At 36.9% G+C, this 27916-nt stretch overlaps 1 long non-coding RNA gene across 1 annotated transcript in view; it reads left to right on the top strand.

Moving 5' to 3' along the window:
- Window positions 1–27643, top strand: part of LOC137224551 (uncharacterized) — a 67927-nt gene extending 40284 nt beyond the window's left edge. Inside the window, exons 4-5 of the long non-coding RNA XR_010943380.1 lie at window positions 25329–25376; window positions 27456–27643. This is a non-coding gene — a long non-coding RNA (uncharacterized lncRNA). The remainder of the gene's footprint in view (window positions 1–25328; window positions 25377–27455) is intronic.
- Window positions 27644–27916: the final 273 nt, after the last annotated feature.

The following is a 27916-nucleotide window of genomic DNA, read 5'->3' as shown; positions in this document are numbered from 1 at the left end:
GACACAAGAAATTTGTAGTTGCTCTCAGGGCCACAGTGTGTTTTTCAGCCTCTTTGTATCTCTACAGTCATCCCCATTAGAAGTTTTGCCACTTCCTGAGCTTTGCTTGGAGTAGAATACAGGTTTTGCTCATGCCCTGTGAGAGGCAGAATAGTCATCCCACAAAGACGTTAATCCTAGTTCCCAGAACTTATGACTGTTACATTATATGGAAAAGGGGAATTAAGGTTGCAATAATGATTAATGTTTCTAATCAACTGACTTTAGGATTTTCTGAGTAGGCCCAGTGTAATCATAAGCATCTTTAATAGTGGAAAAGGGAGGCAGAAAAGAAGATTGGAGTGATCTGATGTGAGAAAGACTCAAACTGCTGTTCCTGGTTTTGAAGATGGAGTAAGAGGACCATGAACCATGGCATGTGGGCAGCTTCTAGAAGCTGAAGGCAAGGAAACGGACTTTCCCCTAGAGCCTCCTGAAAGAGCGTATTCCTGCTGACATCTTGATTTTAATCCAGTGAGACCTCTGTTGGGCTTCTAACCTACAGAACTATAAGATAATATATTTGTAGGTTTAAACAATAAGCTCATGGTCATTTCCTACAGCAGCAATAGGAACCTGATATACTCCTGGAGCTGCCACATCTCTTTCCCCTGGACGTGGGTTGCTTCACTCACACCTGCATGCCTGACACAGTTTGCCTTCCTCTTATCTCAGTTTCAACATATTCACCCTTTCCTCTTTCAGGGCACTTCCAGAAACACAGGGATATTTCTGTACAGACCCTGAAATACAGAAATATTTTCATTTTCCCCAAGAAAAGCTTAGACCTTGTAAGAGTCAGCAAACCTTAGTCCACAGGCCAAATCTGGCTGATGGTTGTTTTTGAAAATAAAGTTTTATTGGAACACATTCATTTGCATATTGTTTATGGCTGCTTTCATACTATAAAGGCAAAGTTAAATAGTTGCAGCAGAGACCACATGGCCAGCAAATCCTTAAATATTTACTATCTGAGACTTTGCAAAGAAAGTGTGATGACCTCTACCTTAGAAACAAAATATGGCTAAATCTGAGGGCGGGGATGGGGATTAATATGGGGAGAGCAGAATTTCCCTTTCAATTGTTATTCTACAGCAGCCGTAAGTAAGACAGAAATTACTTCAGTTGATTAACTCATGGTTGGTGTAATGGGCTGAATGGCAGCCCCAAAGACATCAGGTTTTATCTCTTGAACCTATAAATGTTACATTGTTTGGAAAAAGGGTCTTTGCAGATGTGAATAAGCTGAGAATAATTAAGATAAAGAGCTAATTCTGGATTATCCTGATGGGTCCTATATACTGTCATGAGTGGCCTTATACAAAAGAGGTAGAGGGGGATTTGATATACACACAGAGGAGAAGGCAATGTGGAGACAGAGGTGACATTGGAGTGACAGAACCCACAATGAAGGAACGCCAAGGAATGTCAGCTGCCACCAGAAGATAGAAGAGGCAAGGGATGGATTCTCTCCAAGAGCCTCAGCAGGAAGCACAGCTCCGCTGACACCTCGATTTTGGACTTTGGCTTTCAGAACTCTGAGAACATAAATTTCTGTTGTTTTAAGCCACTGAAGTTGTGGTAATCCTGTTACAACAGCAATGAGTACAGTTGGGAAGACCATACTGAGAAGACTGCAAACTTTTAACTGGCCCACATGATTGAAGCCAGTAAAAATTTTATCAGCTTATGAATTCCAGACTCATTATTTCACATAATATCTGGCTTTGGTGGAAGAAATGCAGAGAAATGTGAAGGAACAAGCTTTGGGACTTATAGACTTGGTGAGTATTCAAATCATTTAATAGTGTATAAATGATTTCACAGTAATACAGTCAAAGTTCTTAGAGTAAATCATTTTGATTCCCACTTCTGTCTGGCATAGAGAAATAATCAGCATTTCAAAATGAGCGCTTGGCTGTTCTATCATTGCCTCAATAATGCTTATGGAGCATACGGTATGCCAGCTTACATTCCCTTCAAAATCAATATATGTACACATGTTATATTGTATTATATATATATAAAATGCTCTCTCACCCCCGTTAGCATATTTAATATGTTAAATATGCTAAATATTTAGGCCTGTTTCACTGAAAACCATTTACAGCTGGCTTATTCTTATAGATTGGTACATATTTGAACTCTTAACATCTATAATATACTCCTCTAGCTTTAATATGTATTATTCTTTCCTAAGAAAGCTGCATATCTTGGTAAAACTGGAAATAATAAGATGATTTATTTGGGGTTTTGATGGTTTAATGCCAAAATTTTTAAAAGTAATCATATTATTCATTTCACTCTACCAATTCAAAGTCAAGTTTTAAAACTCCTCTAGCGGTGGGAATAATCCCTTTTCCTGGTAGTGCATACCTCTTGTGCACCATATTGAATTCTCTTTGTCCAATCACAGATGAGGAACTGTTTCTACACAGGCTGGACTTCTCATAGGGATACCCTAACAGGGCGTGGGCTCAGGTAATACAAGTGTGTTGCTGCTTCCCTTCTGCCCTGGGGTCTCCCTGAGGCTGAGAGCGTCTGCTCCTGAGGTTTATTCCATTAGGCTTTCTCAAAGTCCCTCCATTTGAGCAACCTCTTGTGGTGGCCAACTCAACAATGAACCTTTGTCAGGACCCTCCCTTCTTCCCTGTTTACCATCCCCACTCCATCGCATTTCTGAATAAGTCCATTCATGCAGCAGCTTTTATTTTAGGCTTTGTTTTTTGGGGGAAACCCAAGCTAAGGCATTAGAATACTGCAGTCAAAAGAAAACACCAGTAGATACTAATTTTTAAAACCTTTCCATTAAGGATATTTACAAGTAACAAAAGTAGAGAGAGGAGTAAAATGGAACGCCTTGAACCCTTCACCCCATATGCCTTTCCCCAGAGTATTTTTGAAATAGATGCTTAGACAAGGTTTTTATTGGAGGGTGACCTAAAGGTAAATACATATGTAATTTTGCTAGTTAATACTAAATTTCCCTCATCAGGATTATATCCTTGTAGATTCTTCTTACCAACAAAATATAAGAGATCCCATTTCCCTATAGCCAACCAAACAAAGTATGTTGTCAAACTTTTGGATTTATGCCAATCTCATCTGTGTAGTTTTAATTACATTCTGTTATGTGAGCAAGTTTTTGTGTTTATTTGTGAATTCTTTCCTCATATCTTTTGTCTACTTTCCTATAGGGCTGTGGGTCTTTTGCTTTTCATTTTTCAGAAGGTCTTTCATATGAGGAAAATTAACACTTTGTGCTATAATTTGAAAATATATTTTTTCAGTTTTTGTCATTTTATTTTGTTTTGGTGTTCTCATGCATTTCTTCTGACCATATCTTTATAAAATAAAGACCCTACAAAGTAATTTTGGAGAAGGGATTTGTATGAGAGATTATATTAAATAAGTATTGAGTGAATTAACCTTTCCTATATACTTTACGAATGATTTACTATAAAATGTTCAAGTTTGCAAATTATCTCACATCATTCCAACACTGAGTAGTTATCGTTTTGTCTAATTCTCTATGTCCTTTTTTTATTCTTTGTCACACTTTCCTCCCTTTCTCTCTCCTCTGAGTTTTTCAATTTCTCCCTCCCGTCCTCTGTTTCTTTCTTCCTTCCTTCCTTTCTTTCTTCCCTACTTCCTTCCTTCCTCCCTCCCTTCCTTTCTTCCTCCTTCCCTCCCTCCCTCTCTCCCTTCCTTCCTCCCTCCCTCCCTCCCTTCTTTCCTTCCTTCCTTCTTCCCTCTCTCCCTCCCTCCCTCCCTTCTCTCTCTCTCTTTCTTTCTTCCTTTCCTCCTTCCTTCCTCCCTTCCTTCTTTCCTTCCTTTTCCTTCCTTCTTTCTTTCCTTCCTTTCTTCCTTCTTCCTTTATTCTTTCCCTCCCTCCTTCCCTTCTTTCATTTGCCTTCCTTCTTTCATTTGATATATTATGATGAGCAAACAGGAGAACAAACATTAATTAATACGAACACCAGTAAAATTGCAACTCTGACATGTGCTAGAAGGAGAGACGCACGATGCTATGTGAGGCTGTAACTGTTGGGTTTTCATCTAGCCAAGGGAGATCAGAGAATATGTCTTTGAAGAGCTAACAATTAATGAAACTCTGCAGGATCAGTAAGAACCAGAATAAAAGCAGAGGGGCTAGGCTTTTAGCCAAAGGGGACAGCATCTGCAAAGGTCTTGTGAAGAGAGCAAGTGTGGAAGTAGAAGAGACTGAGAGTGAGGCCATTGTGAGTGGAGCAGAGAGTGATGAGAGGCTGGAGTAAGGGAAAAGGTAAGGTGATTGATGTAAGGGTAAAGGTAATGGGTAAGGGGCAGAACTTGTGGGGTCACGATAAGGATCTGTGTCTTTATCCTAAGACCATTTTGCAGCCATGGAAGTGTTTAAAGAGAAGGGAGTGGGTATGATCAGATCTGTATTTTGAAAAGGTCATTATGACTCCTGTATGAAGAAGTGCAGATAGGAATCAGGCACTGTGGTTTGAGAGAGGACAGCGGGTGATTAGGGTGGGTGTCAGCAGGGGTAGACCTAGTGCATTTAACGCTGGAATGTCTCATTTTTAAAATATCTCCCCAAGTGACAAAATTATTTTCAGAAATAATCATCAAATGAAACAGACAGCTTATAATGATAATGGCTAGAAAAGAAATACAGGCAAGGAAGACTTTCTTTCACTGAACTTTGTGTCACACCAATAAAAAATAATTGAAAGATAAAATAATGTTGCACCAAAATGGATAAATGCACAGCTACTCATTCAGTTGTTTTTATATCTATTTAACAGTTTAAACTTTAATCATCTGATTATAATTCTATAATAATATCTTATATAAATAATTTCCTGACAATTAGTAAGGGAATTTTCTTAAAACCAAAATGTAGGCAGCAACTCAGTGACAAAATTGATGGAACATTTTGTTTTCTTGATCCATTTTTGAGTTTTAAAATGATTACTAACTTAAAAAGAATAAATTTCAATTTTAATGATGCTATTCAATATGTATAAATTAAAAATTGTACTTAGCAAATGGAATGTTGTACCTCATGGTTCACCTTCTATTTCACTTTTTTAATGTTTTTAACACAAATGTAGACTCTAAGTGGTCACACAGAATGACAGAATTGAAGTAACTCAAGTTCTGCTTCTTTATCTTTTACAGTCAATGTGTTTTCATCATATATTTTGAATCTACTGTTTAAATGAAAGAATACCTACAGCATCCAAAGAGAGCTCAACTGATTTCTGAACCATTACAAAGTTGTTTTGAAATGAAAGCTTATCATATGCTGAATCCACAAGTGTTAAAACCTGAGTGTACAACTGGGAATTCTCCAAATTAGCTTCCCTGTAAAACTACAATATTTATTGAAGGATAAGTAGTAAAAATGTGCTAACTTGAAGCTTATGTATATTATTGTTAAAACTTAACAGCAGCCAGAGAAATTACTTAGAATTTAGATCCACGAAAGATTCCAGGGAGGAGGAATACTTTTGTCACTGACATTATTAAGAATGGCAATAATGAAAAGCAGAGGTTTTAAAATTCTCAGTAGATACTATATACCCCTTAAATGACTGCACCTGAGGAAGACCTCACCAACCACTTGGTCCACCCCTGGGTGACAGTAAATGTGGAGAAAAATGGGTGAATTCACAGGAGAAGTAGTTCAAAAAGGAACCTCACTTAGTCCCTGCTCTTAGAAAGTTTGTGCTGTGAGAAATGGGGAGGGGAGGCATGTAACTCCATCTGTAATGACCTCCTCCTGCCTTTCCAGTGGAGAGGGTGTCTGGTGAGAGTGAATAGCTGAGGATGTATTTTGGCATAAGACTGACAAAAATGTTCTCCTTGGCCAAACTCGAGCCAGGCTCCTATGAGCACTCTTCTGGATTAAGCCTAACCTTGGCCTATAAAGACTTGAATAAAACATTAACACAGTTTTGAAGAGCAATGACCCTAGTCCCTCTCCCACCCACCCCCAACACCCCCACCCTTAAAGTGCCTGCAGGAGAGAACTCAAGGCTGCCCTAAGACTTTACTATTTGTCTCAACCAACACCTGAAGACAGGGCCTCTGCCTCCCATCCTCTGTGGGTGTATAGGCACCTAACTTCTCCATAAGCACCGGTTAATAAACCCAGATGGGTTTCACATGCACCAACCTCCTTTTCCTAATTTTTGTAAATTTTCTCTTCCCTGACTCTGTTGAGCCCCTGCTCACTCCTCTCCCTATCCCCTCATTCTTCCTCTAAAATGTCCAGTCACCACTGTACTAATCAGAGCTGAGTTCGGTTTACTCCGGACTCATTTCCCTATTGCAGTAGCATATTACCAACTAAGTTCTGTCCTTTACACTTTAGTGTCCAGATTTGTTTAATTTTGACAAGACTTACAAATCATCCTAAATACATATTTGAACAAAAGTAGCCACATGAAACAGAGGCACCACAGAGATAAGATCCACAGGAAAATTCTACTATAGAAAGTCCTTCAGATGAGATATATTTGACTCTGTTGAAAGTGGTTAGAAATAGAAGCTGGACCAGGCAGAAGACTGGTGGAAATTGAAACAGTTGGTCCATTGGCAGGAGCTAGCAATAGAGATGAAGATTTTAACTAAAGGCTTTGGAGCTGCCAGAGCTAGATGGAGAGAGAAACTTGTAGAATATACTAGGTTAGTGGTAATTGCTAAAACACAGATTTGTAAATAATGTGGAGAGTTTTAAACAACAAGGGTCATTAGATCAAGCAAAACTTTTAGTTTTCCAGCAAGTTGTATGAGATGGAATCAAAGGTCTAAGGTACTAATGGGAATTTTTAAAAAGTCAAGCAATATAACCCCTGTATATACTATTTCGCCAAGTTATAGCTCCACTATATCAATAAATGTGACTACTTGACAGCAAGTTATATATACACAAAGAGGCACAGATTTTCTGCTTATTAAATGCTGACATTACATTTGCTACTCAATCATTCACTTATTCTGTAAAATATTTGATACTTATGGAATGCCAGACTCTGAACTATGCAGTGGTCCCTGTCCTCTGAGAGCTTATAGACCAGATTTAATGAAGGTGAAAGTGCTCCAGGAGTCTTTTACTCACCTCTTCTTATATCTATCCCTAGCCTTTCTCAGCTCTGCTCTGTATCTGAGGAGATCTGAACTTTTGGGCTGCATTTCCCAGGCTAAGCTGGAATATGGCTGGGTTTGGCCAAAGAGAGGCACTGAAGAGAGGATGGAAGGTGGCAGAACTGGAGAAGCCAAAGTGCTAGTAAAGCCATCTTTCTGAGTCATTGCTCAATCTCTAGAGGTGGTAGTTGGCTTTCTACTGTTATTCTTTTCTTTTTTAATTTTTTTAAACATCTTTATTGGAGTATAATTGCTTTACAATGGTGTGTTAGTTTCTGCTTTATAACAAAGTGGATCAGCTATATGTATACATATATCCCCATATCTCCTCCCTCTTGCGTCTCCCTCCCACCCTCCCTATCCCACCCCTCTAGGTCGTCACAAAGCACCAAGCTGATCTCCCTATGCTATGCAGCAGCTTCCCACTAGCTATCTATTTTACATTTGGTAGTGTATATACGTCAGTGCTACTCTCTCACTTCGTCCCAGCTTACCCTACCCCCTCCCTGTGTCCTCAGTTACCTCAGCTCCTCAGTTCTTTCTCTGTGTAATTAATTCCTTGTGTTAAATCCCCTCTCCTGTAATATCTGCTGTAATTTCTGTTTTTCTGATGGGATCCTGACTGATATAGTAGGGCACCTAACCTGGACTTGGGTTCTCAGGGAAAGATTCTCAGGAGAAATGTAATATTCCTATTTTTAAAAGATAAACAGAACTTGGCAATAGGATGAGAGGATAAAGAAAAGGCATGATTCAGCATCATGTCCAGATTTTTGGTTTGGGAATGTAGGTGGATAAAGTTGCCATTTGTTAAGAAAGGAAGCAGAAACAGATGAACAAGTTTGGGGATGGGATGGAAATGCTGAGTTTGAGTTGTTCGTGGGATACCCGAGGATAGATGTGCAGTAGGATCTGACAGAATCTGAACACAGAAGGGATATCGTCTCCTGAAACCCTCCTTCTCTTTCTGATCCCTCAGTTGCCTTGTTCGGTGGATTACTACATCTCTCTTCTGTACCTTAAAACTATTATCCCAGGTTTCATTTGCATCTGCTCAGTTCGTCTTTATCTTAAAAAAAAAAAATCAAAAAATTTTTTCTTAAAGTCCAGGTTTCCACCAGCTTTTTGGGGCTATATCTCTATTTTTCCTATTATGAATAATTTTGTTTCCATGGCAGTTATTTCTATTTCCTTCTCGCCCACTCTTCCTTAATCCATTGAAACCTATCTTCCATCCCCACTGAAACTGATTCAGAAACTGATCTTGGCAAAGACAACAGTGACTTGCTTATTGCTAAATCCAGTGGGCTCTCAGCTTTGAGCTGGCCAGAGGTGCTAAATTCTGGTTAGTCGCCAGTAAACAGCAAATAGTCAGTAAACAAGAGTTATTATTATGCTTGGGCTGAATTAATTTTTTAATTGTTACTGCTAAATTTTTTTTCCAAGATGAATTATCTCAATGAATCCTCAGTTTGTCTGACCATTTCTTTTCTTCATGAATTTGTGTCTCTGATTACCTACCATCAAAACAATTAGTGAATTTAGCAGGAAAAAAAATCATTCACATACATCACTTAGCATCTTATGGAAAGAATAAAAATATAAACCCTATAAAAAATGTTTGATTAAAATTTTCACCTTTCAACTAGCTGTTTGTTTAATTACAGAGAGAGCTTCAAAACGATGCAAGCTGCCTTAGGGGAACGATAGGCAAAAGCATTTTCCCCAAAACCTATGTTTTCTTGTAGTAGCCACAAATAGCTAGTAATCTTTACTAAGAAGCAGAAATGAGGAATAAGGGTCATTTACTAATTGGCATGTTTGATTTATAGTCTAGTAGTTGCAAAGAATTAGCAGTGTATTTATTTTTCAATAGTTCACAGCATAAAAGGCACGGCTATAGTGATGAGCAAACTCTTAAATCATATCTTTGCCTCAGTGTAAAAGGGAATATGCTTTAATAGAACAGCGTGACCTCATCTTTCAGTGTCTTTCAGAGGAAGGAACACAATCTACAAATGAGATGTGATACCTTATTTTTTTGTTTTTTCAGTTTGCACTTAAAAGAGCAGTTCTTTATCTGTAGACACTTTGAATTGTGAAAGCCAAGATTTGCCATGTGTGCATTTGTAATCATATGTGCTCAGATTTATGCTGATTCACAACTGATAAACCTCATGCTCTGAAGCAGAAAAACTACAAAGTGATCTTGAAATTTTTAGTAAACTGGTATTCTCCGTAATGTAACACCAGTGGTTGGACTGTATGAACATATTCAGGGATCACTTATAGATAAACTTAACACAGTTTTTTAAATTAGAAGATTATAGTGACTACAATGATCAGTCTCATTTAGATCCCACATAAAACCTTAAAGATGATAAAATCCCATGATAGGACTACAGGTATGATTTTTTTTTTTTTTTTTGCGGTACGCGGGCCTCTTGCTGTTGTGGCCTCTCGCGTTGCGGAGCAAGGCTCCCGACGCGCAGGCTCAGCGACCATGGCTCACGGGCCTAGCCGCTCCGCGGCATGTGGGATCTTCCCGGACCAGGGCACGAACCCATGTCCCCTGCATCGGCAGGCGGGCTCTCAACCACTGCGCCACCAGGGAAGCCCTGATTTCATATTTTTTTAACAAAAATAAATGGTCTATTCTTTTAATGACTAAAGAGATAGAAGGACACCAATACCATGTCTCTCTGAAATGCTTACTCATAATCTCTCTTTCATCACATAGAGAAGCTCTAAAGAGAATAAAATGCAGTGCATAATGTAATCTGTCATGATACATTGACATGCTGAGTAAGAAAATTCAGAAGGAGGAAGCATTTTCATTTACCATGGAACATCTGTTTTTATAACATTTTCTCTTGTATTGTTCTAGTTCCTTTGTGCTTTAAAAAAATATAATTTGCCTTACATTCACTCAATTAGGTTACACCTAACTGCAGGATTAAAAACAGCAAATGGCTAATCAAATAAGCAAACAAAAGAAAGAAAGAAAGAAAGAAAGAAGGAAAGAAAGAAAGAAAGAAAGATAGAAAGAAAGAAAGAAAGATGGAAAGAAAGAAGTTAGTACATAAAAGTAAACATACACAGAAAACCATATAGATTGTTTTGATGACCCCTTGGAAAGCGTCCATGATTTGTTGCCCAATATTGAGCTTAATTTGATTATTTCTCCTCTTTAAAAGACAAAGGGAGTTCATTACATGGTACTTTTCTGACACATGGCACTATTTCTCTAGGTCAAGAACATACATTCTTACATGGAATTTATGTGATTTAAGCAAAGAATAGAGCCTCACTCAAGTCACAGTGTATCACAGGGTTTGTGTTTGGATATATGCATAGAAATCCAGAAAAAGCTGAATAATCTGGCCAAGGAAGTTTAGGGACTCTGGAAGAGCTAGCTGAGCACCATAGGACAGGAGCTAATATCTTCCTTTTCTTTCATTCTATTTCAAATAACTTGCAATTTTGCATTTTCCTTGCCTCCCACTGACACTCTCCTTAACAGAGATAACAATTTGATGTGTATAATTTTAGTTCTTTGTCTAAATATCTGCATGCAGTTGTGTATCAAATATACACACACACAAACACATCCATATATAAATGGATATATATATACATGCATATACACTTATTCTTTACATAAAAGGGACCATATCATTTGTATTTTTTGGCAACATTAATATACCTTAGATATCTTTCCATGTTAAAATGCATAATTCCACCACATACCTTTTAATTAATTAATTAATCTAACATATTTATTCATTACAAGATATTGTTCTAGACACTAGTGATTTGATAGTAACCAATAGATAAATTATTTGCCCATAGATGTTTGAGTTCTAGTGAAGGAGATGGATAATTAATATGTAGCTCAGTGTTTAATGTCAGGAGCTGGTACACTTTATGAAGAAAAATAAAGAGGGATAAAATGTAGGGAAGGATGATACAGGGTGACATTCAAGCAGAGCTTTTGAAGAGGATGAACCAGCCAAGAGAATGTCTGGAGAAAGAATAATACAAGTAGAGGAATATGAATGGGCAAATGATTTTGAAACAAGGCAAGTGATGAGGGAAGAGGGAGGAGATGAGTTCACAGAGGCAGAGGCCAGATTACACAGGACTGTGGGTCTTGGTAAGGACATTGAATTGGATTTGATTAACTTTACTGAATCCCTGCCTCTTTTACTACAGTATGGATGTAACATAGCTTACTTAACTCTTCTTTTCTAACGAAGGGAATGTTTTAAGTGTTTCTTATAAAAGATTGTAAAGACCACCCTTTGCTCATCTCCGTGCACAAGGGAATATTTCTGCAAGTTGTATTCCTGGAGCAGAATAACTACATCAAAAGATGAGCACAATGTAAATGTTGATAGATGCTGCCTTCCAAAATTTGCCTTCAAATTGCCTTCCAAAAAGGCTAAATTTACATTGCCACCCATGGTGTATGGAAGTGACCATTTCTCTTTATTCTTTTCAACACAGGACATTGTCTTCTTATTTTAAATAATCCAGTGGTAACGAAATCATGTCTCTGTTTTGTTTTAGTGTGCATTTTCATGATTATTAATAAAGCTGAGAACCATTTCCTATGTTTATAACCATTGGATTTTTTTTCTCTTGTGAATAGCCTATTAATCAAGTTTTCATTCCAGATCATGTCTGTGGCCAGTCTTTGGACTGGCTGTCTTTGGGTCAATTGTCCACCGTTAGTACAGTCAGCTGTGTCTGGAGGATTGAGGTTATATATTACAAAACATACCTCGCTAAGGCCGTTCCTCAGAATGGGCTATAAGTAGTGCTTGATTACCTATAAACTATATGAGTGAAGCAGTTACTCTGATTAATGCCCAGTGCAATTTGATGGCGAGTGAAATTAGGAATGAAACGCAATATTTATTGAGCACACGCTAAATGCCAAGCTCTATTTTAGATGCTATGAGGGACAGAAAGTTACACATGGCGGTGTCACTGTCCTCAAGATACTTTTAATCTTATAAAGAGAGATGACAAGTACAAAACTAATTATAATTCAGAATGGAATACAAGGTCCCCAAGAATGACACAAACTGAATAATAAAGTAATTCTGAGCTAAAGAGAAATCACATTCAACTGAGAACTCTGCTAAGGTTTAGTGCCTTAGATTTTGAATAAGTGTAGGAGTTTTTAAAGTACAAAAAAATTCAAAGACAGAAGTAGAAATCAGCTACAGTCCCACCACTGAGAGAAAAACATGGTTTTTTTTAACTAATGACTCAATATTTTTAAGGATATCCTGCCTGATATTTGTGTATGTGTATGTATATATATGTGCATGTGTCCATATGAGTATATGCAAAGTTTTACACAAATGGGGGCTTTTTATGGACAAGGACCTTGTCAGTGTTTGGTTTATTGGCCAATTCAGGTACTCAGGATTTTTTTTTTTTTTTTTTTAGGTTTAGACATTTTTTTTTAAAATCAGACAAAAAGAAAAGTAAACAACTACATTTAAAAAAAATTATAGTAATTAGAGCCTATATAACCAAAACTGCTACCTGAAATTTTTCAACATTTTCACTTTAGCAGAATTAGACAAATGACACCTGATAGTACAATTTTTTTTTTCCTCCAAAAGTAATACTGAGTATGTCCTGGAGACACTACAAACTAAGAAATATACTATGTATTATAAAGACAACTAATAGTAATAGTAATGATGGCGACAAAAGTCTGATTCTTTAAAGAAAGGTTCAATAATCTTTCATACACTAGTTTTACTGTTGCTGGAGAGTAGAGTGAAATACACTAAACTATGAGCTCCTTAAAGGCAGGAACCAGACTAGATGTGACATCTATTCTAGCACATAGGCAGCCTTTAATAGGTGGTGAATGAAACATAAATACTGGATATTCAATTAAGTGAAACTTTCTCTATCCCAGAAAAACTGATTGAAGTTTCACTGCATTAAAAAATACATATTTATTTATTCCCTAAGACTCCCATTACTGAATTCTTTGTCTGAACTTGCTTCAGATTTTAGTTCAACAAACTAAACAGATACAAGAAGAGAAATGGTGTTAATTCATCTTATATGAAAGTACTGAAAAACAGCCCCACCACTGACTGAGGTGTCTCTCACTCTGCATATCGGGCTTAAGGAAGAATGGATACAGAAGGCAGACTTCCCCCTCCCCCTGCCCTTTTGGTAAAAGCTTTCCATTTTCTAACTTCAGCACAAAAACATATTTAAAACAGTCTGACTATGGGAAAATCTTCCTCTTTTCCATCCTTACTAGAGACACAAGTCTTTCACTTCTTGTCACGTCTATTTTTGCTTATTCAAGGTTTTCAGATCCTGAAACTGAGTATTTTCATGTTGTGCCCTCCTTGTGGGGATGAGACTTTATGTACACTTTATATAATTTCTGACATAAGTATACTCAGGTGTTGAATGAATGAATATTTTATAACTTGTTCTTTCTATGGTAATAAAACTATACCTATTTAGCTAGTCATATTTATAGATTGCATAGTATTTCATTACTTGTATAATTTACTCAACCATTCTCCTATGGATAAATGTTTAGGTTTATTTTCAGTTCTATGTTATTTTAAACAACACTGATAAGAACAATGTTGGGCTAAATCTATTTTATAAGCATGTGATTATCTCCTTGGAGTAAATTTTTAGAAATGAGTTTTCTGTCAAAAAGAATAAAGCATATTTTAGAGGATTGTGATGCATAATAGTCAAACTGTCCCCCTGCATAGAAATGTGAATGAAATTCTCACCAACAGGATACAGCAACATATATTTTCACACACTGACCAGATCCAGGTTTGATTTTTTGACGTAAGCAGAAGTGAGAAATTCTAGTAGTTATTTAGTTTATTTTGGGTCTGGGGAGAGGGTTGGGAGTGAGTACGTTTTTAACAAACATCATCTGAGACTAACTTTATTTGGTCTGGCTTAAAGGACCACAACTCCTTGGGTTTTTTAATGTTTGATAAGTATTTGTCAAATTCATTTTATAGTTTTTACTCTTGGAAGTCATAGACTGGTTCAGTATTCTTCAAACAAAAATCAGAAATAGACATCCAGATGCGTAGTGAATCTTCTTGTATCACAAGATAAACAGGGATTGGAATTTGAATTTTTATTTCTTTCTCTACTGTTAAAACTGTGAGGCTATGTTGAGTTAATGTAACTTCTTAGCAAGCTACTAAACTTCACAGGCAGTTTATCCGTTAACCACAGTGTAACTGTAATCATGAGTTAATTTGCAGTTATTTTGGAAGTGTCTTCTGTGGATGGTTGTGCCAGTTACTAAGCAATTGTCTCTCAGCTCCAAATCACCCTTCTGTACTTGCTTCGTGATGCTGAAGCTGGAACTCTGCAAACCTTATTTCTACTCACCAGCTGACTCGCTGTTAGACTCTACCACAAGGGGCAGAGGAAGGAGACTAAAGCTGGAGAAGAAAACAGGGACTCTGCCCTTCTGTGTACTTCCTGTTGGCTTCCTGTCTACTCTCAGGTCCCTGAGCATAACCTTGTCAATGCTTCTTCATCAAGCAGCAGCAGGCAGTTCTTCCTTGGGTAGCAGCAGCTGAGTTCAGTTTGCACTCTTTCAACTCTCGTGGAACGAGCCTCATTGGGTCATTATTACAGTCACCACCATCAACCAACAGAGTCCCAGCCTCTGAGGTTCAGGCCCCAGCCACTTGGGGTCTCTCCCCTAAGCTCAGAGACACTAGTACCCGTTGAGTAACTAAACCAGAACCTCCCTTCAAAGGTCTGAGTTTCAGCTCTTCAGGACTCCTCCATCCCGCACCTAAGTTTCTAAATTTTAGTAAGTTTAACCTTTTCCTTTTGTTCTTTCAGCCATAGGGATAGTATCTGCTTCCTGCAGTTGCTGCCTCTTTCTTTCTTTTTATTTTTCAATTACTTAGTTCACAACTTTATACCTAGTTGATGATTCCTAATATTAAATTCTTTCTGTTCAATGACTGGTATATTTTTTTATCTTCTTACTGGACCTTGATGGAGACAATGGTCATAGAAGAACAGTAGAAGTTTACATTTTTTAAGAACAAAGGTTATTCATTTATTGTCACCCAACATATATGTGACTCCCTAGAAGAGTTTCATGAGGCAGAGGAGGATGAAGAGAACCAAGAGGTGAAGGCAATTTTTAATAAGTGCGGTTTATAAAATGTGCCCATACAGCATCACTTTCACCACAGAGATCCACTGGATACCTCTTTGCATTTTTTCCTCCAAAATCATAAAGTCACATCTCCACAGCTGTAGCAGGATGGATTTTCATGATGGAATCTGACTAATAATGGGTTATTTGCAGAAGCAGGGCATTTCAGTGACCTGAGGTTATTCTGGAAGCTGCAATTACCTAAAGAGAATAACCACAGAAACTCCTATTTGAGGGAATTCAGGAAAATGTCATGGAGGTGCACCTTTGCAGTGGCCATATATGTAAGCTGTGGCTGAGAGAAAGATTTCAGCATTGAGTTAAAATTCCTATGTGCAGTGACTGTGATCATAACAGATTGTTCTCTTTTGATACTCAGTTTCTATAAAATTTTATGGTTCTACAATTTCAAGTTATCCATTAAAGCTCAACTACGTTAACTAAGTCTTAAGGGCCAAGATCATAGTTGTTCTGAAAATCAAAGTAGTTGGAAAACTGTTTTCTAACTGTGTTCTAGTGAATCAAGCTAGCTGACAAATTTATAGGTACAATTCCTTTTGTGCAATTAGTTCAAGGCTCTATCCCATCAACTGTAACCATTCAAGAATAAACTCTTATTGGATTTCCTAAGTTATTGATTATAATGAATTTCATCTAGTTTTGAAAAAAAGTCACCAAAATATTTCAAAAACATTCTTCTGTCTTATAAAAGTAGATACAATGTAGTGTCAAATGCAATATGGCTACAGTGACATTTTTGGTACATTTAAATTTTCCATATAAGCTAGATTTGAGGATTTTATGTAACTAGTTGTGTCAATTGCAAATAATTAGTTTTGTGTCATTCTTACTAATTATTTTCCACTTAATTCTTTGGGTCTAATACTTCCTACACAATGTTGAATTGAAATGATCAGAGTGAGCATATTCATTTCATGCCTGATTTTATGGGGAATATTTTAAAAGTTTCACTATTGAATATACTGCTTCCTGTAGTCTTTTAATAAATAGCCTATATCTATCAGACTTTAGTATAGAAATCAAAAATCACTTTAGACATTCCAAGGAGGAATAAACCTAATAGGCACTTGAAAAATTTTTGGAAGGGTTGGAGGATAGGATTAGGGTCAGGGAGGGGGGGTTGATGCTGAAATTTGGTTTCAAGTTCACCCAACACCGGTGTCATCAAAGGTCAGTAAATTTGCAGCTACTACTGTTCTTGCTACCATTGCCACAGCTGCCTCACCACAAACCAGGTGCCAAAAAAGAAAAATAATGAGTAATGAATCAACAAATCCTGTTGGTTCTTGCTTGTTAACCTCATCTGCCAAAGGAAGATGGTCTCTGCTCTTCTATCAGTCAGGGTTTAACAAAAGCCACAGCAGGTATCTGAACAGATATAATTTCATATAAAGATTTTTAAGCTAAGCATGAAGTTGTTAATTAACTCAAAAGAAAATAAAAGAAACTGCCAAAAACAAAGTTGTGAAAATAGCAATTGCAGGAAGCAGTGACCACTTCTAGGTCTAGGTGAACAAAGAAGAGGTTGGAATTACTAAATTTTAAAAGCTTTAAGGAAGAGACTTGTGGAGGTGAAACTCAGACATCTCAGGAGATGGAGCTGGTTTGCTGATGCCTGGTTTCTCTGCAGAGGATGTAATGAGGCTATTTCTGTGAGTTTTAGGGGAAATTCAAACAAGATGTAACTGCAGCTATGGAAGAAAGTGCCGCAGCTGGGGTTTAGAAGCAGTGTCAGGGTGACTGTGTAGGAAAGAGTTAATACAGTAGGTCTGATGTTGCTCTTTGAAAGGCTTGCTAGTTGAAGCTGTCACATAAAAACTTGACTGGAATTTTCCCCATGTTACTAAATAATAATGCTGTTTTATGTGCCTAGGGCACTAAACCCGGCTGTACCAGTTTACCTAGATTGTTTGTGTAAACAATGAGATTTATAGTAAATACCTGCTATTCTTCTGGGAGTTTGGAAATCATAGCTAATTGTGCAGGGAGAAAGTGCCAATGTATCCAGCCCCCAATGAAAACCCTGGACTCAGAGTGACATCAGCATCATGGAGGCATAAAACATCCCTCATTTTTGTCCCCTAACTCAACAACAAAAGTTTGGCATCTATCCATTGACAAAAGTGCCTTTGTGGGGCTTCTGGGATCCAGCACCATATGCCAAGGGACCTAGGCAGAGTCTTGCTGACCCATGCATTGAGCAATAGACAGATAGATCTTGGTCCTTGTTGTGGATCCTGTAGTGACCTTTGAACCAACTCTAGCCCCTCAGCTGTGGTCCAGGAGCCCCTGGAAAACACTGTCATAGACAATCACCCACAGACGAGAGAGTCTTTGTAGAAGTCCAGCTTTCCAGAGGAGAAGTTCCAGTGCATTGGTGGAGCAAAAAGTTACAAGTCTGGACACATAAGATTGGGTAAAAGGAATAGCTTGACTTTACTCACAGACCTCTTACCCCAAGGCAACACAGCTCAGGCCAAGAAAGATCTAATCGGCCCATGTTTTCTCTCACAGGGGAAAGAGGGAGCATGTGAGAGAGCACCTGGCTTCCCCAGCTGTGTGGGTTGCTGCCAAAGGAGCTCATTTCTTTCTCTCCCCATCCAGATTACTGAATTATGAGCTGCATGACTGGGGGGCTGGAAGAGGCTGGGAGAGCAGGAGTTAGAACTCTTTTGGAGGGCATTAAATGGACATAGATCCCACTAACTGTATGGACTCCATCAAGAAGCCCATCCATGAGCCACTGGTAACACCTCAGCCATGGATCCCCTGAAATTAGTAACATGAAAATATATGAAAATATACAACACACTGGTAAAGGTAAGTTTATAGGCAAACTCAGAATACTCTAATACTGTACTATGGTAAAATGTTAAACACTTAACTCTAGTATAAAGGTTAAAGGGTGAGAGTATTAAAAATAACTACAGCTACAATAAGTTGTTAATGAATACACAATACGAAAAGAAGTCAATTGTGCCATCAAAAACATAAAAGGAGGAAGCAAAAGTGTAAAGTTTTGTATGAAATCAAAGTTCAGCTGTTATCAGTGTAAAACAGACTATATTATGAGATGTAAGCCAAATAATAACCACAAAGCAAAAACCTAAAATAGATTCATAAAAGATAGAAGGAAATCAAAGCATACAACTACAGAAAATCATCAATTCAGAGATGAAGGCAGCAAGAGAGGAAGAAAGGAACAAGGGACCTACAAAACAGACAGAAAACAATTGATAACATTAGTAAGTTCCTACCTATCAATAATTCTCTAAATGTAAATGTATTGAATTCTCCAATCAAAAGACATAGATGGACTGGATGGATTAAAAACAAGACCCAACTGTATGCTACCTACAAGCAACTCAAGCTTTGAGGATACACATAGCTAAAAGTGAAGAGAAAACAAAAGATAGTCTATGCATGTGGAAACCAAGAGAGCAAAGGCAGCTCTTCATATCAGACAATATAGACTTTAAGTCAAAAATGGTAACAAGTGACAAAGAGTGTCATTATATAATGATAAAGGGGTCAATTCATCAAGAGGATATAACAGTTATAAATATATATGCACTCAACATTAGAGCACATAAGTATATTAAGCAAATACCAGCAGATTTGAAGGGAGAAGTACACAACGATACAATAATAGTAGGGGACTTCAATACCCCACTTTCAATAATAGGTAGATCATACAGACAGAAAAACAAGAAAATATTGGACTTATATCTAAACCATAATTTAGATCAAATGAGCCCAATAGACATATACAGAATATTCTATCCAGCAGCAGCAGAATACACATTCTTCTCAAATGCACACAGAATATTCTACAGGATAGATGGTATTCTGAATTTCTCTAATCTTTTTTCTTTCTAGTCTTTAAAGCGGGAAACTTATATTGATCTATTTTCAGGTTCACTATTTCTTTCTTCTGCTATGTCTAATTTGCTATTGAGCCTATCTAAAGAAGTTTTTATTTTAATAACTATAATTTTTAGTTCTATAATTTCTCTGCTTAGATTAACTGTTTAGCCATTGATAGCATTTTTATTCAGTTATTTAAGCATATTTTCTATTTTTGAATATATTTATAGTACTTTGCAATCTGCCTGTTAATCTAACATCTGAGACCAGAGTCTGTTTTATTGTCTGCCTTCTTTTCCTGAGTATAACTTCATACTTCCCCGGTTTTCTGTATATAGATTAATTTGAGATTGAAATATGCATATCATAGATAATACATTGTAGCCACTCTCGATTCATCATATTCTTATGAAATTAGATTTTTGTTCTACTATGGTGTTTAGTTGCCTGGATCAATCTGCAAACTTTTCCACTTTCTGTTCCTCATGATATACAGCTGCTTATCTATCTACCCTGTTCTTACACCTTCCTACTGCTGCTTTTCCAGACTATGCCCCTGTTGGTTTCCTCTATGTCTGCCAAATTTGGGGATGAGGATCTAGGAAGAGATTAGGATCATCTCTCTGTTGTTTTCGTATTTCTAGGCATTTTCCTAGTTTTCAGCTGTTCTGTCCAGTTTGTCTTACTGTTTGACACATGAGGCTTTTTGCCAGACTGCACATGGTTGGAGAATGCATTCACTCAAGAGAAGCATCCAATTTACGAATCCAGATCCACACCATTCTATCTTTAGAGAGTAGATTTCTCTCTGCTTTCAGCTTGGTTTTCCACAATGCTCTCCCTGGTTTTCAAATGCTTGAATAGTTTTGCCAAGGATTTGGCAGTTTATCCTTTGAATTTGGGTTTCACTCCCAAATTTTGAACTAGGAGCTCCTTCCCACACATTCATATTATCCCTTCCTGTACTTGTTTCCTTAATTAAGCATCATGGGATTTTATACCTGGAAAGTTTCTTAGAAAGAGTGTAATTATCTCATTTTATGTTAGAAGCACCAGGAGCCTTGAAAGGTGAGATGACTGGTCCAGGGTCATGGAGCCAATTAATGGCTTAGTTTCCTGATTTAGTCTTGATGAATCACCATGATGCCTGCACCAGGAGCACTGTATGGTTCTAATGCAATTGGGTAGTGCCCAAAACCCGAAAGATACCATCCCAGCCATCAGTACACTCATATGTTTTAGGGAGACCATATATACACAGTAAAGCAAATTGTGAAAAATTACAAAACCAATTTAGCTTCTAGTTCAAAGTCCAATTAAATATAGGTGGGAGAGCAATAGGCCTACAAGCTCAGGCAACAAACCTAACGTGCATTAATTAACCTTAAAGCCTTAGCAAAGGGAAAATTGTAATACATCAGACATCCATGTAGTATTACTGAATTTCTTCAGATTCTGAATGCATAGTGTCTGTAAATGCATCACTCCTATGGCCCTGGTTAAGTGTCAGAAGGGCTTTTGAAATTTTGGCATGTTAAATTTTTTTTAAGTGCTTGGCTTTCTGTGTCTCTATTATGAATCCTCTACACATCTCTTGTGGATAGAGTATTGGATCACACTTCTAGGTATATAAGATATAAAGACTCATTTTTAGGAACCTTCACTTTACTCTTCATCCTTGCATCTTAAACAGGAAAGCCATAATTTGTTTCTAGAGGGTTCCAGTGTATTATGAAAGCTCTTGTTTGTGTATGAAGAACAGAAACCTGTTTCACTTATTTGTTTCATGTAGCCTCCTTTTCATAATAAAATGACATAGGCGTAGAGTTAAATTGGGCTTCTAAAAAAATCTGAATTGGTAAACTATATAAGGAAGAAAATAAGTAAAAAATAGATTATATAATTTTATGTAAATATTTAATATTTCTCAATTTGCAGCATATAACATAATTTTATTTAAGACCACATTTATATTCAAGGCCAGTTGCTGCTTTTACAGACATGCTCCATTTAGTCTTTGCTTTAAGCCTTTGAATGCTTTATAATGCGAACTGCTTTAAAGTACTTAGCATATAAAAACAGTGCTTTTCAAACTATAGGAGGAATTAAATTTGTGTTATTTAATCAGTTATTTTATTTGAATTAAAATCTTTTTAGATTAAAATAGATTTTAATTAATTGAAATTTCCAATGCTTTTGCAAAATTCCTCCCTATTTTCAAATAGGGAGCAACATTCTGTTACCTTTGTCAAATGGCCAAATAAATCTTTTGACTCGCAGAAATAGAAATAACCTATCTTATCATCTTCTCCCTCCAAAAAGAAGGGACGAATTTTGAAGTTAGAAGTAATGTTTTGGAGCTGATTGAACCAAAAGCCTTTGAAGTATAATTTTTAGACAAGCAGAGGATTGTGAAGATCTTTACATAATAGGTTCTGCAAGTGGCCACAAACTTATTTAGGTAAACACTGAGGTTAATATCTATTTACTGGGAATACGATAATTACAAGATGGTCACATGGGTCTGAAGAGAAAAAGCTTTTTTGTAATCAGGTCCAGAGATCAGAAAAGAGGAGTGTGTTGATCATGGTTATGCTGAAGTGTTACTTGTAGGGAGTAAAAAATGAATTTTATGCTCAAAAATAAGTTAGGTGGAACTTTATCTTGTTTTTGACAGTTAATAGTTAAAATGAAAACAAGTTCAGGGAAAATGAAATATCTTAGGCAGATCCAAGAACCCATGTTTGATATGATTTTCACAAAAAGAGTCATGATGGATAATATGCCTACTGGTTTGGCTATTGCCATTGGTTTGGGAATATGGTTCTTGAAGAGCCACATTTCAGAGTGGATCTTTCTTTCTGGGAGAGTAGAAAGCTAATTACAGCAGGCAATTCCAGAAGCAGAAAAAGAGTTCATTAAGGTACTAAATATCAATACCTCTCACATTAGTGACATTCTTACCATGAGAGTGGATTTATGGTTTTTAACCATCTTCCCTCCACATGTTACATGGAGTAATATGTTTATCTATGCAAATATTAACTTCAGAAGTAGATTAGTTTATTATACTGACTGGAGACTTGAAGATATGAGATACAAAGTAGATATATTTTGATGGAGCATGGAATGAGCTAAGCCTAGATGGCACATTGTGGCCTGGGTGTTAAGTATTCCTGGAAGAGAGAGGAGAAAGGGAAGATACTGTTGATGGATAGTGTACTGTTTTGCTGGGAGTCTGCAGAAAGGGATATTTGGATAAAGGTAAGTCACCTTAAAAAGACATGTTGATATTACTCAGTGAAAGTTAAGAAGCTCATTGAGAAAAAAAAATGTATTTGTATCTAAAAAAGATTGTTACCTATCTTTGTGATATAAATAAATTAATTCCATTCCTTTTGGAGCAATTTAAATTTTATTTTGATATTATTAGTATTTTATATTTTGAATATTATGCTATAATATTGGTATTATGTAGATATTTTTAAGAGTAAATGCTTGGCATTCAAATGTTTAATAACTCTTTTTTATTTCCAGTAAACTTCTGAAAAAGAATTGTCAACAAAAAAATTAATCAGTCATTCTAAGAAAGAAATGGAAAACTGTATTCAAGCCAAATTGAAGCTTATAACCTAGGAACAGTATCTCAGAAAGCTCTGAGATCTGTTCCGCCTGTTAGAAGTCAAGGCACAGTTATATAAGTTTTTTGAGACTGAAGGCTGTATATTAAATGACATATTATTGACAGTTTACCTAAACCAGATCTAAGTGTCATCATGGGCCCTTACAAGATCATGAAGGAATGTTATCTTTAAGGAATTGTCTTGATGGCAGGAGAATGTTGCTCTTTATAGTTGATAGACAATGCAAAACAGGAGGGAGAGAGGAGGCCAAAAGGCAGAGAAAAATTTTTCTTGTCTTGCTATAACATGTGAATTTTATTTCATAAAACTATATATATATATATAAACTATATATATATATATAAACTATATATAAACTATATATATATATAAAAACTATATATATATATAAAACTATATATATATATATATATATATATTTTTTTTTTTTTTTTTGCGGTACACGGACCTCTCACTGTTGTGACCTCTCCCGTTGCGGAGCACAGGCTCCGGACGCGCAGGCTCAGCGGCCATGGCTCACGGGCCTAGCCACTCCGCGGCATGTGGGATCTTCCCGGACCGGGGCACGAACCCGTGTCCCCTGCATCGGCAGGCAGACTCTCAACCACTGCGCCACCAGGGAAGCCCATATAAAACTCTTTTTTTATATTTCTAAAACCAACAGACTTTCATGGTGGATCATTTTTCTTACATTAATTACACAGGTACTAGTTTCTTAGGTGGAGTTCAAGTCTACTACCAATGTCAGTTTAGAGATAAATAACTTTGAAATCCTGATATGGGAGAACTATAGAAATAACCTGTGCAACCTCAAGTTTGTAAAATGGCCTCTGTGCATCACACAGCTATTCTCAAATGGAGACCAAGAAAGCAAGGTCATTTTTAATCTCTACATACATCTTGCTTTCCTGGCTCAACACTAATCATTCATTATGTTCTGCATATTGGAAGGGAGAAGATGAAGGATATAGAAGAATTCACTTTGAAAACATGTACTCAATGTTGCATATCCAAAAGCTCCCAGGGGATTAAACAATCAGAAAGCCCTACATCATTTGCATTTTAATGGATAAAAATAAGAGTTGAAACATTTCTTTACACTTAAACTACCGTGAAAAAGTGTGTGTAGTTAATAGGACTGAAGTGATAAGGGGGGGGGGAGGAAGAAATGGGGACTGAATAAAATTTAAAGAAAATTTATTTCTTTTACAGAATTGGAGCTGGGTTGATTAAGTCAAGGTGCCTGCCTCTGCTAGAGACACATTTTCCCAATGAAAAGTCCTGTAACTTCAGACCTTTCACATTTTCCATGAATAGATGTCATTACTCACTATCACATTTATCATTACTTGTAAAACAGTGAGGTGGCAGCAAGGGAAAGGACTAAAATAGCATTGAAAAAAATTTGGTACTGGCTTAGGTAATTTAAATGAAGGCTTTTTTTGCAAAAGCAAAAACAACCTCCATCGTTACTCCATCATATCTTTGGAAAACTCACATCAGGTTGTGGGCCACTTTTATGAAAAGTGACTACAATTTCTCTCCATCCTCCTCTAATTCTGAATTAGAAATGATAAAGAGCTTGACTGGTAAAATTCTGAAACAGATAATGAGTTTTTTAAGTGATAATTACTGAATCTCCTTATTTTTAGAAACCCATTAACAGGTATCTCTAGTCATAGAAAAAAAATCTTCATAAATATTGAATTGTGCTATCACACGTACAAGTTTCTTTCCAATTATGGAATCTGACTAATTTCACAAGAACTATTTGGTATTAATTGGTTTTAAGATTTAATCAAGTAAAGACATCATTTATTAATTTCAATTTGAAAAGCCAGAAAAAAGTATAACCTTATTATCTTTAGACAAATATTGTCAAATGTTCATGTGAGTTAGAAATTGAAAACAAAAAGTGCCCCTGTGCCTTGTGAGTTTCTCCAATTCAAAGAAGAGTATTTATCAATGGGAAGCTGAGGCAGGTCTTAGAGTGAAATCTTACTGCCTTATGAGAAAATGGAGAGGGTTTGACTAGACTTACCAAGGATGCAATGGCTGTTTGTTGAATTCTTGGTCTAGCAAGTAGGAAGAGGGCAGTAAGCCCTACATTACAGTCAAAGTCAAGCAGCTCCACATTTCCAGTAAGTAAATCTTGACCACGTTCTTCAAGTACCTAGAGGTAGTCAAACCATAAAGAGGCCCCGAGGTATACAATCTTGGAAGCTGAAGATTAGCAGGCCTTGTAGATGGGAAAGTCCTGCAGCTGTCTGGGTTCTATCAGCTGTTAAAAGTTCCATCAGCTGTTGACAAGACCCCATTCAGAGCACATAGATGTTTTCGAATGTAATTATTATATGTTAATCGCCACCAACTGATCAAGATTATGTATTGTACCAAAGACGTTACAGAAGCTGAGGATGAATTGCACCCCAAAACAGAAAACATAAGTTCAATCTGTAGATTCGATTGATTTTCCTCTTAGGAAAATGAAGGCTCTTTACTCAAGGAGCTGTTATGTATAAAATAGGCAATAAGGGTTTTACAAATTATTGTCAGTAACTGCCGCTGACAGATTCATTATTAGAAACAACCCTGTTTGCATTGTAGGACATTTTTTATAATGAAATCTGATTTCAGAAATGTGTTTTTTCCAACTTTATAAGTTTCTGATGTCTGCATTTTCTTTCACTGCCAGGATCTTTTCTAATTTATCTATTGCTAGCTAATTTTCAAAAAAAAATATGATAAATGAAATTTTCTTTCAAAATTTAATTATTCAAAAGGCTGAATGAAGATAGGATATCAAAGTTATCAACAAGTGTTCTTATAAAAGACTGCGATTGTGTTCTGGAGCCTTGTATTTTCTTAATGATCATGAAGATTATTTGAACTGAAGCTATTCAGGTTGGGGGCAGTAGCTTTTCTTTCTATTTGTGTTATTTTTATAACTAAATTAGAAGACCTCATGCCACAGTTGTGGGGTTACCAGAAGGCAGTGATCATGAAGACCACCTGTCTCTTCCTGGTTCCCTATTACAAAGTCAGGTGATCATCAAAAATTGGCTAGACTATTGCTAATCACAACTCCAGCTCTGGGAAACCTTGAAGCACTGAGACTAAGGATTCCATAAATTATCAAAAAGCAACATTTTTTTAAAACATCTTTATTGGAGGATAATTGCTTTACAGTGGTGTGTTACTTTCTGCTTTATAACAGAGTGAATCAGCTATACATATACATATATCCCCATCTCCCCTCCCTCTTGCGTCTCCCTCCCACCCTCCCTATCCCACCCCTCTAGGTGGTCACAAAGCACGGAGCTGATCTCCCTGTGCTATGCGGCTGCTTCCCACTAGCTATCTATTTTATGTTTGGTAGTATATATATATGTCCATGCCACTCTCTCACTTCGTCCCAGCTTACCCTTCCCCCTCTCCATATCCTCAAGTCCATTCTCTAGTAGGTCTGTGTCTTTATTCCCATCCTGCCCCTAGGTTCTTCATGACTTTTTTTTTTTTTTTTCAGATTCCATATATATGTGTTAGCATACAGTATTTGTTTTTCTCTTTCTGATTTACTTCACTCTCTATGACAGATTTTAGGTCCATCAACCTCACTACAAATAACTCAATTTTGTTTCTTTTTATGGCTGAGTAATATTCCATTGTATATATGTGCCACATCTTCTTTATCCATTCATCTGTCGATGGACACTTAGGTTGCTTCCATGTCCTGGCTATTGTAAATAGAGCTGCAATGAACACTGTGGTGCATGACTCTTTTTGAATTATGGTTTTCTCAGGGTATACATGCCCAGTAGTGGCATGTATACCCTGTGTAAAATTATACTGTGTTAAGTACTAGAGATGGAGTGGCTTATGGTGCTATGAAAGCACTCTTTTATGAAAGCATAATATAGAGAAGTTTAACCTACTAAGAGGACATCAGAAAGGCTTCTTCAAGGAAGCAGGCAGAAGTGGGAGAAGGGGGACCCTTAACCCTGGCTACATTCTAATGAAATTGATACAGATTGAAGGAAAAGCCTAAATATACAAAAAAGGAGAAAACAGTTTACGATAAAATGCAAAAAGATAGACATGTCACTGAATATTTTAGAGTTTGAGGTGTTTGTGGGATATTCATATGGAAGAATTGGATAGGCAGGGCTGATGCTTTGCAGAAAAGTCCCAACCGCAGAATCTTTAGTATAAGAGTTATAGTTAAAGACTTTGGAGTTAAGACCTCAAAAACAGTGCACAGTATAGTGGGCTGAATAATGTCCCTCCCCAATATGTTTACATCTTAATCCCTGGAACCTGTGACTGTTAGTTAATATGCAAAAAGGATTTTGTGGATGTGATTAAATTATGAACCTTTAAAATTAAGATTATCCTGGGTTATGTGAGCAGGTCTAATGTACTGTAATATAATGCTCCTTATAAGGCAGACTAGGAGGGATCAAAGTCAGAGGAGGATGCAATGTGATGATGGACACAGAGACTGAAGTGCTACTCTTTGTAGGCAGAGGAAGGGGCCACAAGCTAAGAAACACAGGTGGCCAATAGAAGCTGGAAAAGGAAAGGAAACTGCTTCTTCCCTCAGAAAATCCAGAAAAAAACAGCCCTGCTGACCCCTTGACTTCAGCTCAATGAAGCTCATTTTGGACTTCAAACCTCCCCAGAACTGTAAAAGAATAAATTTATGTTGGTTTAACTTTGTGGTCATTTGTTACAGCGACAAAAGGAAACTAACACGTATGGAGAGGATAGAAGAGGGCAGAAATAAAACCTTAGGGAAGACTCGCTTCTAAAATAATAGTAGGAGAATGTTCTAGGGCAGAAGATACCACAGAGCAAAACCAAGAAAAAGTGGACTCAGAAACCAAGAGAGAAAATATTTCTAGGTTCATGGAATCTAAACTGGATGGGGTAGGGAGTTGAACAAGAGGGGCTGATAGATTAGAGAAAATGCAGAGGCCAAGTGACA

This window comes from Pseudorca crassidens, chromosome 5 (genome assembly GCF_039906515.1).
Source record: "Pseudorca crassidens isolate mPseCra1 chromosome 5, mPseCra1.hap1, whole genome shotgun sequence".
Taxonomy (NCBI): Eukaryota; Metazoa; Chordata; class Mammalia; order Artiodactyla; family Delphinidae; genus Pseudorca; species Pseudorca crassidens.
This window is presented reverse-complemented; position numbering and strand designations above follow the sequence as displayed.